The following is a 16,027-nucleotide window of genomic DNA, read 5'->3' as shown; positions in this document are numbered from 1 at the left end:
TCCAGCATTGCTACTAACTGCATGACCTTGAGAAAGTCACTTTTTCTCAGGGAAGTGATGGCCCAGGTCCTTCCCAGTTTTGATACTCTATGTGATCATACAAAATGCAAGAACAAGCTGGGAGAGGTGGCTCATGCCCGTAATCCCAACACTTTGGGAAGCCAAGGTGGGAGGATCACTTGAGACTAGAAGTTCGAGATCAGTCTAGGCAACATAGTGAAATCCTGTCTCAACAGAAAAAGAAAAAAAAATGCAAGAATAGTCCCTCAAGTTTCATTTTATAAAACAGATGCAAAATACAGCAGATATGAAAATACCAAAACAAGAAATCTGCCTTAATTTCCCCAGGATCCTCCAAGTCCCAAACCTTCTATTAGTGTTGCTCAGAAGGCAGCAATATGACTTGATCAGATTATCCCACATCTCTTCTTTCCTTGGAAGGTAGACATAGAAATAAAAATGCATAGAAAAGCAGATGAGGCCCAGAAAAATTTATTATGCCTATATGCCCATGAGATGTCCCAGGCTGGTTACATCTCATGGGCATTCAAGGAATCCATTAAGAATGAATTCTGAGGCTGGACATGGTGACTCACACCTGTAATCCCGGCCCTTTGGGAGGCTGAGGCAGGCCGATCACCTGAGGTCAGGAGTTCGAGACCAGCCTGGCCAACATGGTGAAACCCTGTCTCTACTAAAAATACAAAAAATTAGCCAGGCATGGTGGCACACGCCTGTAATCCCAGCTACTCGGGAGGCTGAGGCACAAGAATCCCTTGAACCTGGGAGATGGAGGTTGCAGTGAGCCGAGATGGCACCACTGCACTCCAGTCTGGATGACAGGGCGAGACTCTGTCTCAAAAAAAAATTTAAAAAATGAATTCTGAGGCTGGACATAGTGGCTCATGCCTATAATCCTAACCCTTTGGGAGGCCAAGGCAGGAGGTTCCTTTGAGGCCAGGAGTTTGAGACCAGCCTGGGCAACATACTGAGACCCCATCTCTACAAAAAATTAAAAAATTAGCCACACATAGTGGTGCATGCCTATAGTCCAAGCTACTCAGGGTGGGGACTGAGGTTGAAGGATCACTTCAGCCCACTGCACTCCAGCCTAGGCAACAGGGAGAGACCCTGTCTCAAGAACAAACAAAAAGAATGAACTCCACAATTTTGCTGTCCCTTTCTGTTCTCCCAAGACCCAATATCTCTCTGAGTAGCACTGAGGCTATGAGCACAGGGTATGGAGTGAGACTGCTTGCTTCAAATCTCACCTCTATCATTTACTAGCTGGCTGACATCAGTGAGTGTTAGCGATTACATTACTTGCCAGCTCAGCATTATCCTCTCTATAGGCAGTAGCCAGCCTTTGGAAGGTGTTTATCGCTCCTCAATTCCTACAAATATCATGAGGCAGCCTTTCCTTCTCTCCCAGTTCCCATCCTGCCAACACCATTTAAAGAAAAATACCCAAGGAATACAGCAGTTACCTTGGTATTGTCACACTACTCTTTCCTTAGCAAGAAAGAAAAGGTCCCAAAACATTCCCTACTCCATGTGGCCCTCAGATCCCACCCTATCCCCATCCCTAACAGTTCTCCCTCCCTTATGCGGGAGGCTAAACCCAGTATGAATAATCATTTGTAAAGTACTCTGTAGTTTTCAGGGTGCTTTTGCACACATGATTCTGTTTAGTTCTTGGTAAGCAGTATTTCATTATTAATCCTGTGAGCCATGGCTACTCCCCCACCTCCATTTTACAAATATACAAACTAAATCTTAGGTCCACAAATTGTGTGTGCTCACACAGCTAAAAAGAAAGTCACACCAAGACACTGTTTTCTCTACTACTTCACATTATGATGTCCAAGTTCACATCCTGGGAACATGAGGAGCCTGAACCTTATGGCTAGTTACAAGCCCCTAAAAGGAACAGAGACCTCATTTTTCTACCCACTGGTCCAGGCCAGGGCTATCCCAGCTGAAGGACCACAGACATGATATAGATGCAAAGCACCAGGCACAGGAGGAGTGGGGACACCACCAAGCGGGGACCAAAGGCCCACGAGGGTATAGAGTATCTGCTAGAGCATACTGGGTCATGACAAAGACCAAAGGCATTCCAGACCACCAAGGAAGTCCAAAGGAGCTCCCCCAGAAACAGCCCAAGTCCCCAGATAAACTGACCCTTCCTCACCCAGCACACCCCCTTGGCCCTTTCTCACTCATGCTTCCAGTGGAGAAGGAAATGGACAAGCAGCCAGGCCTGAGAGCTTGATCAGATTCAGCCAAACACACTCAGCAGTAAGCTCAGAGCCATGGCAATCAAACCTCAGGCTCACCCAAAGGCCAAAGGAGAAGTAGCCACAGCCTGGGTCTAGGGCTCCAGCCGGAGCCACCATCTCTTCAGACACTGGCTGCCAAGCAGAGCTATAAAATGTGCCTCGACTTAATTTTTCCATGAACACAACCTCAAGATGGGACCGCCAGACTCTGGAGGAGCTGGGATTCCAAACGCTCACTGCCTCTCTGCTCTGGGATCGGCAGCTGGAGTTGGGGAGAGGGAAGTATTTGGGGGTCGGCATTGCCACCCCCTGGGCCATTTCTCTTCCTAATATCTTCCCAAGGCCTGATGCAGCATCAGAGTAAGTTTTCATTCAGCACTGATTCAGGGTTGGAATTTAGTACAAATTGCTTACATCTGCCTGGCCATATCCCAAATAGGTAGTTTAGAGCAAGGAGGAGGGGCAGCATTGGCCCACTTCTTGGAGCCCGGGTAGCCGCCTGCTAAAGAATCTGGTGCCACGCCGGGACCAGCCAGCCCAGGGTACAAAACTCTCCAACAGAGTTGAGAAAAAACAGCCCGAGAGGGCTGCCAGAGACAATACAGCGATTCCATCCCAGGCATGATTGGAAGGGCTGGGGCAGGGAAGCTACGAAGACCCCAGAAGCGGGTGGAGATGGAGAAAAGGCAGGCCTGAAGGAGCAAGAGCAATGGCAGAAAACACACACACACACACACACACACACTTCAACATCAGCCAACTAGGGTGTGTGCACTAACCTCATAGATTTGGTAACCTCTTCCCACAACCCAGAAGCCTGCCAAGCCCCTGGGCTCCCCACCCTACTCCACCCCACACCAGCTTGGCAGCCTTGCTCTTGTGCTTCCTGCTGCGATTGCTTCTCCAACATCAAAGTCACCGCTGTCGGGAGCTGAAAATGAGGGACAAGTATAGGCCAGGAGAGCAGCGCCTTCTCCCAGCACCGGCGAACTCAGGCCTGAGGGTCCCTCTCCCTCTTTCAAGCTTTCAGTCTCCTTTTGCTGCAGTATCCTTATAAGGGAGAATCCAATTCTACCCTCCGCCCGACTAAGAAATGTACACATTCCCCAGGCTAGATGCCGACTTCTCACCCAGTCCACAGAAGGCACTAACCCCATCACAGGACAGGTTTTGCTTTTTTTATTTCTCATCTTAAATAAACAAACCCCAAAACCATTGACTGGTTCAGATCGCCCTGCAGCTGGGAGCCAGGAAGTGTGTTTAGCGAGAAGTGGGTGGGGACGCGGGTGCCTGGAGCCCCAGAGGCCCTGAAGCTGCTGGAGTGGAGTGGGGTGGGGTGAGGGGCAACCTGCTCTGCCCGGCAGGCAGGAGGAGCTCAGGCTCCCACGGCGTCCGCCGCTCAGCCCGCCGCCAGGAACCCTCGGCTGCTTCCATTGTTGCACCTCCGCTGTTGCCATGTTGGAGGGAGAGCCCCCTGACCTCGGCTGCCTCCACTCTGGGGGCACTTTACAGACCCTGGGGCCGATGCAACCCGCAGGGTGCGTGTCCTACCTGCGCTAGCTGCGGGCTCTGCTGCAACATCCGACGTGTCTTGTGCCCGGCGACGTGGGCTGCTCGCTCCGCGCCTCCCGGGCTCGCTCTGCGGCTCCAGGCGTCTCTTGCACCAGCGCGAGAGGAGCTGGCCGGCCGCACGCCGCCCGCTACCGGGTCGCTCCCCTCTCCAGGCTCCGCACAGACCCTAGGCTCCAAGGGGCAGAGGGAGAGGTAGCAAAGGGCGCAAGGACCAGCTTGTGGGGGTAGGGAGGGGTGCTCTCCGCCGAGAGCGTGCGTGAGCTCGCAGAGTCAGGCCACCCCGGGTGAGACAATAGCGGGAGCAGCGGGCGAGAGAGGGGAAGCCATCTCCCGGACACCCGGCGCACTGCACGGCGACGCGAGGCTCGGCCAGACCCTGCCTGGACAGACAGGCACCCGGCCGCCGGCTCTAGCCGCAGCGCCGAATCCGCCGCGAGCCGGAGGGCGGGGCGGCTGCTGGAACCCGGGCAGCCCTTCGCCTCTCCCCTCCCCTTCCCCCTCCTCTTCTCTTCTCCTCTCCTCCTCTCCCCTCCGACTCCCGCCCCACTTGCCATTGCGTGGGGGAAGAGAAACGCGCTGGCGTCAAGTTGTGCTCTGCAACCCAAGAGCCAGGATTTCCACTCCCCACTTGGGTGAGGGTTTTTGCGGATGGTCGTTACTTTCCCCTGCTGGAACCCCTTGGCTTTGGGTCAGAGGAAAGCGCAATCATTCCGCTAGAAATGACGGTGCTGAGGTCCAGTTATCCGTTTCAGGAATTTCTACCATAATTACGGTAGCGATGTTCGGGGGATCCCCTACCTTGAGGGTTATGTTGGGGTAGAGAGAGGCTGTCTCCGGGCTTTACACGCTCAGTGTCATTCGTCTTTCTGTCTCCTTCCTTCCTCCCTTTCTGGAAGGGGAGTCTCGTTTGTTTTTGTATTCGCCCAGGTGGATCTTTCGAGCTGCGATCCAGAAAATAGCAGTCAACCTAAGTAGGGAGGGGAGATAGAGGATCCTCCAACCCAACTAGGGTAGTGAGAAAAAAAAAACAACCTTTCATACAATATGTTATATTTAAATTTTCTACTCCAAATACCTTTCTTCCAGCAGTGGTCTCTGGAAGAATTTTCCTAAAGGCTCCACCCAAAAGAAACCATGAGTTGGCCAGCTCCTCGTTTGCATTTGGTTTGCATAGTACCAACGATCACTAATCTCAAAGTATATTTTCCTAAAAACGTGAATCGTGTTTTCCTCCACTGCCCTCATTTCTTCTTTCTTTCTCGACAGACTATGAAGATTAACACCTGGTCCTCAGCCTCTCAAGTAAAACCATGATTAAATAAATTTGTTATGCTTTTCTCTTGTTAACTTGTCTTTTGTTATAGAAGTGTCGGCTGTGACTCTTATGATGGGGAGAAAAGGGATCACTCCCCTTTCTGATCCTACAGTGCCTTCTGTACCCAATGCTTGTGACTTTCAGTAGTCCACTTCACCCTCTGAATATCAAGAATAGCGTCCTCACCTATCACGCAGGGCTTTCGTAATGATCAAAGGAGAGAATGTAGGTGAAACATCTTTATAATTAACTGAAGGCAGCTTGGTCTGCACATATGTCATGATGTATATGATGCTACTCCTGATCTCAGGAGCCACAGGGGTTAAAAAACGTGTCCATGCACGTATTCACCACTAGTTCACCATACAAATATTTATGACAGCTTACTCTGTGTCTGTCATCAGGTCAAGCTCAGGAGCCTGAGAGAACAGAGTGTTAAAGGGGCCACTGGTGGTTCTTTTTTTTTTTTTTTTTTTGAGACGGAGTCTCGCTCTATCGCCCAGGCTGGAGTTTAGTGGCGTGATCTCGGCTCGCTGCAAGCTCTGCCTCCCGGGTTCACGCCATTCTTCTGGCTGAGACTCCGGAGTAGCTGGGACTATAGGCGCCCGCCATCACGCCCAGCTAATTTTTTTTTTTTTTTTGTATTTTTAGTAGAGACGGGGTTTCACCGTGTTAGGATGGTCTCGATCTCCTGACCTTGTGATCCGCCCGCCTCGGCTTCCCAAAGTGCTGGGATGACAGGCGTGAGCCATCGCGCCTGGCGACCACTGGTGGTTCTATGCTGCTGGGGTGAAAAGTCTGAAGGAAAGAACTAACAGGAAGTAGGCCTGGGTAGCTAAGTGGAGGATCAGATCACAGGCTTTATCATGCATTTTGGTAAGGAAAAAATTGGATAAAGAGAAACCAGGGCATGCCAAAAAGTTTAGGTGCTGTAGGTGACAGAGAACCTGCTGTGCACAAATGGAGCTAGGAAGTAGTGTGACCAGAAAAGGACTTCCTGGCATATTATAGAGAAGGATTTGGAGGATGCACTGCATGTCTTCCGTTTGCCTCTCCAGATCTTCCTGGCCCTCTGGCTTCCTAGACTGGGTTGGCCAATGGGAGCCACGGCTGAAGACGGAATAAGGAGGGAAGTCAGGGGAAACTGGATATTTATTCTTCAGGATTCCTCTCTTTGGGGTCACAGTGCGCTGGCTGCCGCCCTCAACCAAAGATCATAGCTTCCACGGGTGGTTCTCTCTCCCCTCCCTCTCTCTTTTGTTTTTGTTGTTTTTTTTTTTTTTCTTGAGACCAAGTCTCACTCTGTCGCCCAGGCTGGAGTGCAGTGGCTTACTGCAACCTCTGCCTCCCCGGTTCAAGCGATTCTCCTGCCTCAGCCTCCTGAGTAGCTGGGACTACAGGTGCATGCCACCATGCCCGGCCAAATTTTTTTTGTATTTTTAGTAGAGACAGGGTTTCACTGTGTTAGCCAGGATGGTCTCAATCTCCTGACCTCATGATCCACCCTCCTCAGCCTCCCAAAGTGCTGGGATTACAGGCATGAGCCACCGTGCCAGCCCCCTCCCTCTCTCTTGATTCAGGTAATCACTCCCCTCCTTTAACTTTTCAGGCCTGGGGGTGGAAACATTGATTTGCTACTGGTCCTAGTAGATTGTACACTATTTCTTGTGGTTTTCCTATACTCTGCCGACCCTTTATAAATTGTCTCCTTATTTTTTAACCTCTCCTCAAATTACCCCTCAAGTGCAGTGTGCCATTTGCTTTCTGCCAGGACCTAGTAACACAGGTCAGGAGTGCAGCCTGGGAGCTCAACAGAGAAACCATGGCTACATTCCAGGTGGGAAATCAGGGAATCTCAAAACTGTGCCAGAGCTGTGGCAGTGGGGATGAAAAAAACGGGCAGATACAAAAGATACTTATGAAGAGAAATCAATAATATTTGATAAATATATAAAATGTAGGAAATTAGGGAAGAGGAGGACTCTGGAATCACTCCCCATTTGAAGCCTTAGAAATTGTTGGCAGGTGGTACCATTCCCTAAGTTAGGGACAATTAGTAAGACAGATCCCAGGTGTTGGCAGAGGGACCTTGAGCTTAATTTTGAACATGTTGGGTTTGAGGTATCTGTGGAATGTTTAGATGAGGATGTCCAGTAGACAGCAAACTTATGAAACTAAACTCATATTGGGGTGTGGACAAGATAGCAGCTTTGGATTCTGTAGGTTATGGGTAGTCAGTGAAGTTATAAGCCTGTATGAGGTCGTCCAGATGGGTATAAGGAGGAAAGAAGAAACAACCAGAGAGGTAAGAGAAAAACTGGAGGCCACACAGTGTCAGAAACTAGGGTGGGAGAATCTCAGAAGAGAATGACTGGATAACCAGTGCAGCAGGAACCTCCAGGAGGGTAGGGCTGGAAAATGCCCTTTGGGTGGGCAAGAAAGTCACTGGTGCTCATGGAGTAAGAGTGGTCATAGTTAAACCAGCCTCCAGTGGGTTCTAGGCCTAATGCATTCCCTGATTCAAAGCTGGTGCTCCATAAATGATTGGTCACTAAGTGAATGAATGAACCTGGATCTAGAATAAAAGAGACATGCTTTTTCTAGAAGCTTGGCAATTTAAGACAAGGAGAAATATAAGGCAGTGGGTAGAGGGGAATGCAGGATCAAAGGGGACACTTTTGTTTTTTCTTTTTAGGATAAGAAAGGCTTAAGCATGTTCATATGCTGACGAGTAAGACCGAGGAGAGTGAGATCATGAACAGGAGGGAGTTGGACCCAGGCATATGGGGTGGAGCTGCCTCTGATATCCTTGAGAGGAAGGCTGTACAAAAGCAGAGGCATTTGTAGACTGGTAAAGAGACTAGAACTTGAGACTAGATGTTGAGAGGACTGGTTGCTGCCTTGTAGTCTCTAAGCAATCAGCTGAGAGAGAAAGGCTCAAGATGAGGTTAAAGGCTTAAAGAAAGTGGCTAAGGTTGCTGGGCACGGTGGCTCATGCCTATAATCCCAGAACTTTGGGAGGCCGAGGTGGGCGGATCACCTAAGGTCGGGAGTTCCAGGCTAGCCTGACCAACATGGAGAAACCCCATCTCTACTAAAAATACAAAAATAGCTGGGCGTGGTGGTGCATGCCTGTAATACCAGCTACTCGGGAGGCTAAGGCAGGAGAATCGCTTGAACCAGGGAGGCAGAGGTTGCGGTGAGCCGAGATCACGCCATTGTACTCCAGGCTGGGCAACAAGAGTGAAACTCCATCCCCCCCCCCAAAAAAGTGGTTAAGGTTAAAATAGAAAGGAATAAGGAATGAGAGTGGTAGCTCCAGAGAGAGGAGAGAGAGAGAGAATTGTCAGCAGAGTTGCAGATACAGCTGGCATTGGATACTCTAATATGTTGTGGCTATGAATAAAAACATCCGAATGTTGTCATCATTTTCTTCTGCAGCACTTGGAAGCCCAGGTGTAGAACATGAGGTCAGGTTTCCAAGATAGGTACAGTAGAGACATAAAAGGAAAAGAGGGCTCCTGACAAAAGAGGAAGTCCTCAAGGATGGAAGTGAAGCTCAGCAAAGGCTGTGAATCTTTAAGAAGGAGGAGGAAAGGGACTGGGCTACCTCTAATCTTATTCCCCTTCCAATCTTTTCTCAAGTAACCCAGCCAGGGTGATGTTTCCAAAGCAAACATCTGCTTCTCCTGCTTAAAATCAACTAACATGTAGGACATGGCATTTTTTTACTTTGGTTTTTAAACATCTGTATTCTCAGAGCCTAGAACAATGCCTGGCACTTGTGCTCACAAAATTTTTGGCAGATGAATTAATGTGTGACTTTCTCTAACTCTTAAAGTCCAGTCTCCTAAGGAAACTGAATTCTCTCACAGTCAGCCCTTGCTTTTCACTCTAGCCTCAGAGAACAAGGACTTTGTCTTGTGCATCCCTGCATCTCCCAAACTGCACCCACCATATAATATTCAATAAATATGTATTAAATGAATAGCCTCCCACATTCCAATGTAAACTTCATACTTGGGCCTTACGAAACTCCCTACAGTTCCTAGAATGCACAATATTCTCACCTAACGGCCCTTCCACACGGTTTCCTGGAAAGGGCCTCCTACCTCCAATCCCCACCTCTACCCACTTCCCTTTATGCAGCTGTCTCTGTCTCTCTACGTGGTAGGCAGAATAATGGTCTCCCAAAGGAGGAAATGTCCACTTCCTAATCCCTGGAACCTATGGCTGCATTATTTCACGTGGCAAAAGGATTTTACAGATGTGATTAAGTTAAGGCCCTTGGGAGTGGAAGATTAGCCTGGATTATCCAGGTGGGCCCAATCTAATTACGTCAGTCCGCAAAAGCTGGGAACCTTTCCTAGCTGAAGTTAGAGAAAGATGTGATGACACAAGACTGATCAGAAAAATGCAACATTGCTGGCTTGAAAGTTGAAGCATGGAGGTCCTGAGCCAGAGGGGGTGAATGGCCTCTAGAAACTGGAAAGGTCAAAAAACAAATCCTGCCCTAGAGCCTCCAGGGTTCCAGGAAGGAACCCTGCAGATACTTGATTTTAGTCCAGTGAACCCCATGTTGGGCTTTTGATCTGCAGAACTGTAGGATAATAAATTTGTGTTCCTTTAATCCACTAAATTTGTGGTCATTTGTTATAGCAGCAATAACAAACTAATACATCCTACAACAAATTATCTGCAAAGTTTCCCTAGAGTGCCTCCTAAGAGTGTCTAGACACACCCAATAGCTACTTGGATTATAACACTGATCATGGGTGTTATAATTGCTTGTCCACTTTTTTCTGAATTGGGGAGGGCACAGAAGAGGAGGGCAACAGACTGTAAGCTCCTTAAAGACAAGGAATCTCCATTATTTTTACCTTTGAATTTCTAGGCCTAATTCATTGCCTCATTCAAAGCTGGTGCTCAATAAATTCTTGGTCAATAAGTGAATGGATGAAAACCTGGATCTAGTTTACGGGAAGACAGAGTGACTGAGCCAGAAAATGAAAAGCTTGAGAGTCTAAGATTTCAGTGGTGACCAGGTGTGATGGCTCATGCCTGTAACCCTGGCACTATGGGAGGCCTAGGCTGGTGGATTGCTTGAGCCCAGGGGTTCAAGACCAGCCTGGGCAATATGGCAAAACCTCATCTCTACAAAAAACACAAAAGATTAGCTGGGCATGGTGGTGTGTACCTGTACTCCCAGCTACCCAGGAGGCTGAGGTGGGAGGATCACTTGAGTCCAGAAGGTCGAGGCTGCAGTGAGCCATGATGGTACAACTGCATGCCAGACTGGGCAACAGAGTGAGGTCCTATCTTAAAAAAAAAAAAAAAAGATTTCAGTGGTAATAATAAGTAGATTACTGGTCAGGGAGCAAATGGCTGAAATCAATGGAAGGAGATGATGATAGAATCTGTTTATCTGTGCTGTATTCTCTCATAGCTCTTCTCTAGGCTAGGACTAATCTGTAATACAACTCCAAACTAATATTTTGAAGGACAGTATTTATAACAATTTTATTTTAAAATCCTTCAGTAGGCTTTCTTCAAAAATATTCAAATATCTTTGAAAGATGAATGGATGTTAGAGATGGGGTGGGGTGCTCTGTAAATATTTTATGGATAGATTGACTTCTTCAATCCTTTGACTCTTACCAGCTTTGAAATCAGTCCTACTTCTTCCCTACACCTTTTCAATGATCCATGACATTTGAGGGCTGCGTTGTTTAGGGAGTATTTATTCCAGTATCTGAGCTCTTGATGCTGTGTAAGATTCTTGGGCTCAGCCAGGCATGGTGGCTCATGCCTATAATTCCAACGCTTTGTGAGACTGAAGCGGGAGGATCCCTTGAGCTAAGGGAGTACAAAAGTAGCCTGGGCAACATACCAAGACCCCATCTCTACGAAAACATTTTTTTAAAAAATTCACCAGACATGGTGGTGCATGCCTGTAGTCCCAGGCTCTCTGGAGGCAGAGGTGAGAGAATCACTTGAGCCAGGAGATTGAGGCCACAGTAAGCTATGATTGCAACACTGTCTCAAAACAAACAAACAAACAAAAACAACCTGTACTATACATCTTCTTAGTACCTTGTGATGGTGTCAGCTCCAAAGACTCTATGCACTATACTGTGACGATAGAAGACTGGGTCCCAGAGTAGGTAGCTACGACTTGGTGTCGGTTTGGGGAACTCTGGGAAGGAAGGGTCCACAACCTTCCCCCTCTGTGCCTAGCTCACTGCTGTGGAAACAGTGGGTAATCAGATTGATGGTGATTTTTTTCAAAGGCAGTAAGTCTGATGAGAAGGAGGGTAAAAAAATCCCTTTAAAAATTATTATAGTAGGGATCAACAAAATGAAAAGGCAACATACAGAATGGGAAAAAAATATTTGCAAACCATATATCTGATCAGGGATTAACATATAAAATATATAAGGAACTCATACAACTCAATAGCAAAACAAAACAAAAACAAATAACCAGAATTTTTTTTGAATGCACAAAGGACCTCAATCAACATTTTCCCAGAGAAGACATACAAATGACCCACAGGTATATGAAAAGGTGCTCGACATCATTAATCATCAGAGAAGGGTAAGGCAAAACCATAACAAGATATCACCTCATACCTGGTAGTGTGGCTACTCTCAAAAAGTCAAAAGATTACAAGTGATGTCAAGGGTGTGGAGAAAAGGGATCCCTGTACACTGTTGGTGGGAATGTAAACTGGTACAGCCATATGGAAAACAGTATGGAAGTTCCTTTAAAATATTAAAAATAGAACTACTGTAAGAACCAGCAATCCCACTTCTGGGAATATATCCAAAGGAAATGAAATCAGTATGTTAAAGAGAGATCTGCGCCTCCATGTTCATTGCAGCATTATTCACAATTGACAAGATGTGGAATCAGCAAAAGTATCTGTCTACAGGTGACTGGATAAAGAAAATGGGGGCCGGGTGTGGTGGCTCATGCCTGTTATCCCAGCACTTTGGGAGGCTGAGGTGGGCAGATGACCTGAGGTCAGGAGTTCAAGACCAGCCTGGCCAAAATGATGACGAAACCCTGTCTCATTAAAAATACAAAAATTAGCTGGGCGTGGTGGCGGGCGCCTGTAGTCCCAGTTGCTTGGGAAGCTGAGGCAGGAAAATCACTTGAAACCAGGAGGCAGAGGATGAGGTTGCAGTGAGCTGAGACCATGCCACTGCATTCCACCCTGGGCAACAAGGGTGAAACTCCGTCTAAAGAAAAAAAAAGAAACAAAGAAAGAAAATGTGATACGTAAGGAAATCCTGCCATTTGCGACAACATGGACAAATCTGGAGGACTTTATGCTAAATGAAATAAGCTAGAAACAGAAAGACAAATACTATATTATTTCACTTATATGTGGAATCCAGAAAAGTTAAACTCATAGAAACAGCAGAATGGTTACCATGGGGCTGGCAGGTGAGGGAAACGAATAGATCTCGATCAAAGAGTACATATTTTCAGTTGTAAGATGAATAAATTTTGGGGATCTAACATACAGTACAGTGACTATAGTTATTAATAATGTATGGTGTACTTGAAATTTGCTAAGAGTGTAATCTCAAGTGTTCTCACCACAGACACACACGCACACACTTTAAAAATAGTGGAGAAATTAAATTTAAGAACTAGGAGAATCACCAAATATATAGAATCTGTGAGTTTAGCCTACCCTCTAGTGGGAAAATTAAGTTCAACAGTCTGCCTAAAGAAGCTTCAAGAAGCACTCCAGGAAGATTTTATGCTGAAGTACAAGATGGCACTTGTGGTGTTCTTGATGCAACATAAATGAAGCAAACAGATTCATTTTATGCTATCTCGGGTGGACTTTGCAATGTTAAGAAGCCAATCTTTCAATAGCTCACCATTGCCTGTAGGATAAAATCGTTTGCCTTAGCCTGATGGAAGTGTAGTCTCCAATGTGATCTTACCCCTCTCTATCTCCTTCTGCTCCAACAAGATTAAGTTATTCCCCATTCTCTAAATACACCTTGCAGTCCCCACATTCCTTCCAGATTTCCTGTTTTCCTCCCTACTGTGCCTAGCTCACTGCTGTGGAAGCAGTGGGTAATCAGTAAGCAAATTTTTGATTGATTAATCCCATTCAGTTTATTTAATTTTAAACAGCAGGTTTTGTTATCCCGGAAGAGAGTGTGATGTAACAAAGCCTTGGGGAGGAAAAAACTTGAAGACCCCTTTATCTATTCTTGCCTTTTTAAGGAGGCCTGGATAGACACCATTTCCCTTCCTTAAAACTTAAGTGGTATAATTTATTTCCACATCTCATTCATAGAAACAGTGCTAGCAGTTTTTCCTTATCTAACACAGTGGGTGCTGAAAAAAATATGTCTAAATAAATAAATGTCTGTGTTTCGCTCATTACAATTTCTTCAGTACACCTTTAACATTGTTTAAACTGTTTTACTGTTTAACTTGTTTAAACTGTTTAAACTGAATTATGATCATGCAGTTTCCCTCCTGAAAACTCAAGGTCCCAGCTACCCTTATTTTATAAACCCTGCTTTCCTGTCCATCTTCATCTGCAGCCACTCCATTTTATGTTGAAATTGTTTGTTTCTGTGTGTGTCTTCTTTCCTAGACTGTTAGCAGGACCCATGTCCTATTCATCTCAGACTCTAGGGCTAGCGCAGAGCCTAACCTGTAACAGACGATCAGTAAATGTTTGTTGAATTAAATCACTCCATTCTGGCACATTTTGAGTCTGTTCCTTCTAATCTTATTCACAACGGAAAAAAGTAACAGAATGGTAAAACTTTAGAATTACGAGTTATCTCGAGGCCATCTAATCAATTTCCCTCATTTTATAAATGTGGAAACCCAGGCCTGCTCAGGATCACAGTTTGTTGGTCTTTGTTCTATAAGAATCAGACAATTGTAGGAAAGAAAAATTCCTCCAGCTGAGGCTGAGCTATTTTGTTGTTCATTGTGTTCAGAAGCCACTAGTTCCCAGAAACTAAAATAAATTCCCTTATCAGTATTTGAAATTTCATAATCTTGTGTTCCACGCCCCATGTGTCAGGGTTGATGAAATTGATTTTAGGTGGCTGGGCGCAGTGGCTCATGCCTGTAATCCCAGCACTTTGGGAGGCCGAGGCGGGCGGATCACCTGAGGTAAGGAGTTCGAAATCAGCCTGGCTAACATGGTGAAGCCCCATTTCTACTAAAAATACAAAAAATTAGCCAGGCGTGGTGGCTCGCACCTATAATCCCAGCTTCTCGGGAGGCTGAGGCAGGAGAATCGCTTGAATCGAAGAAGTGGAGATTGCAGTGAGCCGAGGTCGCGCCATTGTACTCCAGCTTGGACAACAAGAGCGAGACTCCGTCTCAAAGAAAAAAAAAAGAAATTGATTTTAGGAAAAACTAGGCTGATCTGGAGATTTGTATTCTTAATACTCTATGTTGCTCCCACTGGTGCACACTGCTTTGGGAGGATTCATCTTGTGAGACTGTCTTGAAAACTGCAACTTGAGGCCGGTGAGGTGGTTCACACCTGTAATCCCAGCACTTTGGGAGGCAGAGGCAGGCGGATCACCTGACGTAAGGAGTTCGAGACCAGCCTGGCCAACATGGTGAAACCCCATCTCTACTAAAAAAATTCAAAAATATTAGCCGGGCGTGGTGGCAGGCGCCTTTAATCCCAGCTACTTGGGAGGCTGAGGCAGGAGAATTGCTTGAACTTGGGAGGCAGAGGTTGCAGTGAGCCGAGATCCTGCCACGCCACTCCAGCCTGGGCGACTGAGTAAGACTCCGGCTCAAAAAAAAAAAAAAAGAAAAGAAAAGAAAAGAAAACTGCAACTTGCCTGAAAGGGGAGGAAAGGCAAAATTCAATCTAAATTTAAATTAAAGGTCTAAACTCCTTTTCCCGCAATCTTAATTCAGACCTTTCCACAATCACGTCTATTTTCTTATAGTATTAGCTCCTCTGTGCATGAATCAAAAGTGTCTTTCCTTCTTTTGTGCTAAGTAATACTTAACTAACAACTACGTCATCTGATGAGTGGAAATGTATTTTTCATTAATGGGAGAGATGTTGTAATCTAGTTTGGTAGAATAATTAAAATTAAGAGATCTTATCAGGGAAGTGATAAATAGAAGGCAGAAGTATAATAAAAAGAGGTTGCTCCCTGGCACAGCTGCAAAGATTGAAAGAAAAAAAAAGAAGAAAGGAAGGAAAGAAGGAAGGAAGGAAAGAGTGGTTGTAACCCTATGTCTAAATTTTGAATATTCATCTTGGTTGCCCATTTTTCTGTCATTTACTACCATTAATTTCCTTTTAGAGAGTTTTGTAAATACTGGTAACTTATCAAACATGAAACAGCTGAAGAACACGTGTTTTAAGTGAATGGAACAAAAAGAAAAGGAAAGGAAAATATTTGTTTTGCTTTATCTTGCTAAAACAAAAAACAAAAAAAACCTTTAATTCTAATTAAAACCTAAATGTAGCTACTTAAAAGGAAGCAGGCCGGGCGCGGTGGCTCACGCCTATAATCCCAGCACTTTGGAAGGCCAAGGTGGGCGGACCATGAGCTCAAGAAATCGAGACCGTCCTGGCCAACATGATGAAACTCCGTCTTTTCCAAAAATACAAAATTAGCTGGGCGTGGTGGCGCGCGCCTGTAGTCTCAGCTACTCGGCAGGCTGAGGCAGGAGAATCACTTGAACCCGGGAGGCGGAGGTTGCAGTGAGCCTAGATCGCGCTACTGCACTCCAGCCTGGCGACAGAGTAAGACACCATCTCAAACTAAAGAAAAAAAAAAGTAGCAACCTATATGAAGTAAACAGAAGCAACCTTTATCACGAAGC

General features: G+C 46.1%; 1 protein-coding gene across 1 annotated transcript in view; it reads right to left on the bottom strand.

Annotated features, from left to right (window-relative positions):
- PIK3C2B (phosphatidylinositol-4-phosphate 3-kinase catalytic subunit type 2 beta) overlaps positions 1-5,184 on the bottom strand; it is a 74,954-nt gene extending 69,770 nt beyond the window's left edge. Inside the window, exon 1 of the mRNA XM_054446414.2 lies at positions 3,834-5,184. The gene's annotated coding sequence lies outside the window, so the exon portion shown is untranslated. The remainder of the gene's footprint in view (positions 1-3,833) is intronic.
- Between the last annotated feature and the right edge of the window lie 10,843 nt (positions 5,185-16,027).

The sequence above is a fragment of the Pongo pygmaeus genome, chromosome 1, assembly GCF_028885625.2.
Source record: "Pongo pygmaeus isolate AG05252 chromosome 1, NHGRI_mPonPyg2-v2.0_pri, whole genome shotgun sequence".
NCBI lineage: Eukaryota > Metazoa > Chordata > Mammalia > Primates > Hominidae > Pongo > Pongo pygmaeus.
The sequence above is the reverse complement of the archived record's forward strand: the minus strand, read 5'-3'. Positions and strand labels throughout refer to the sequence as shown.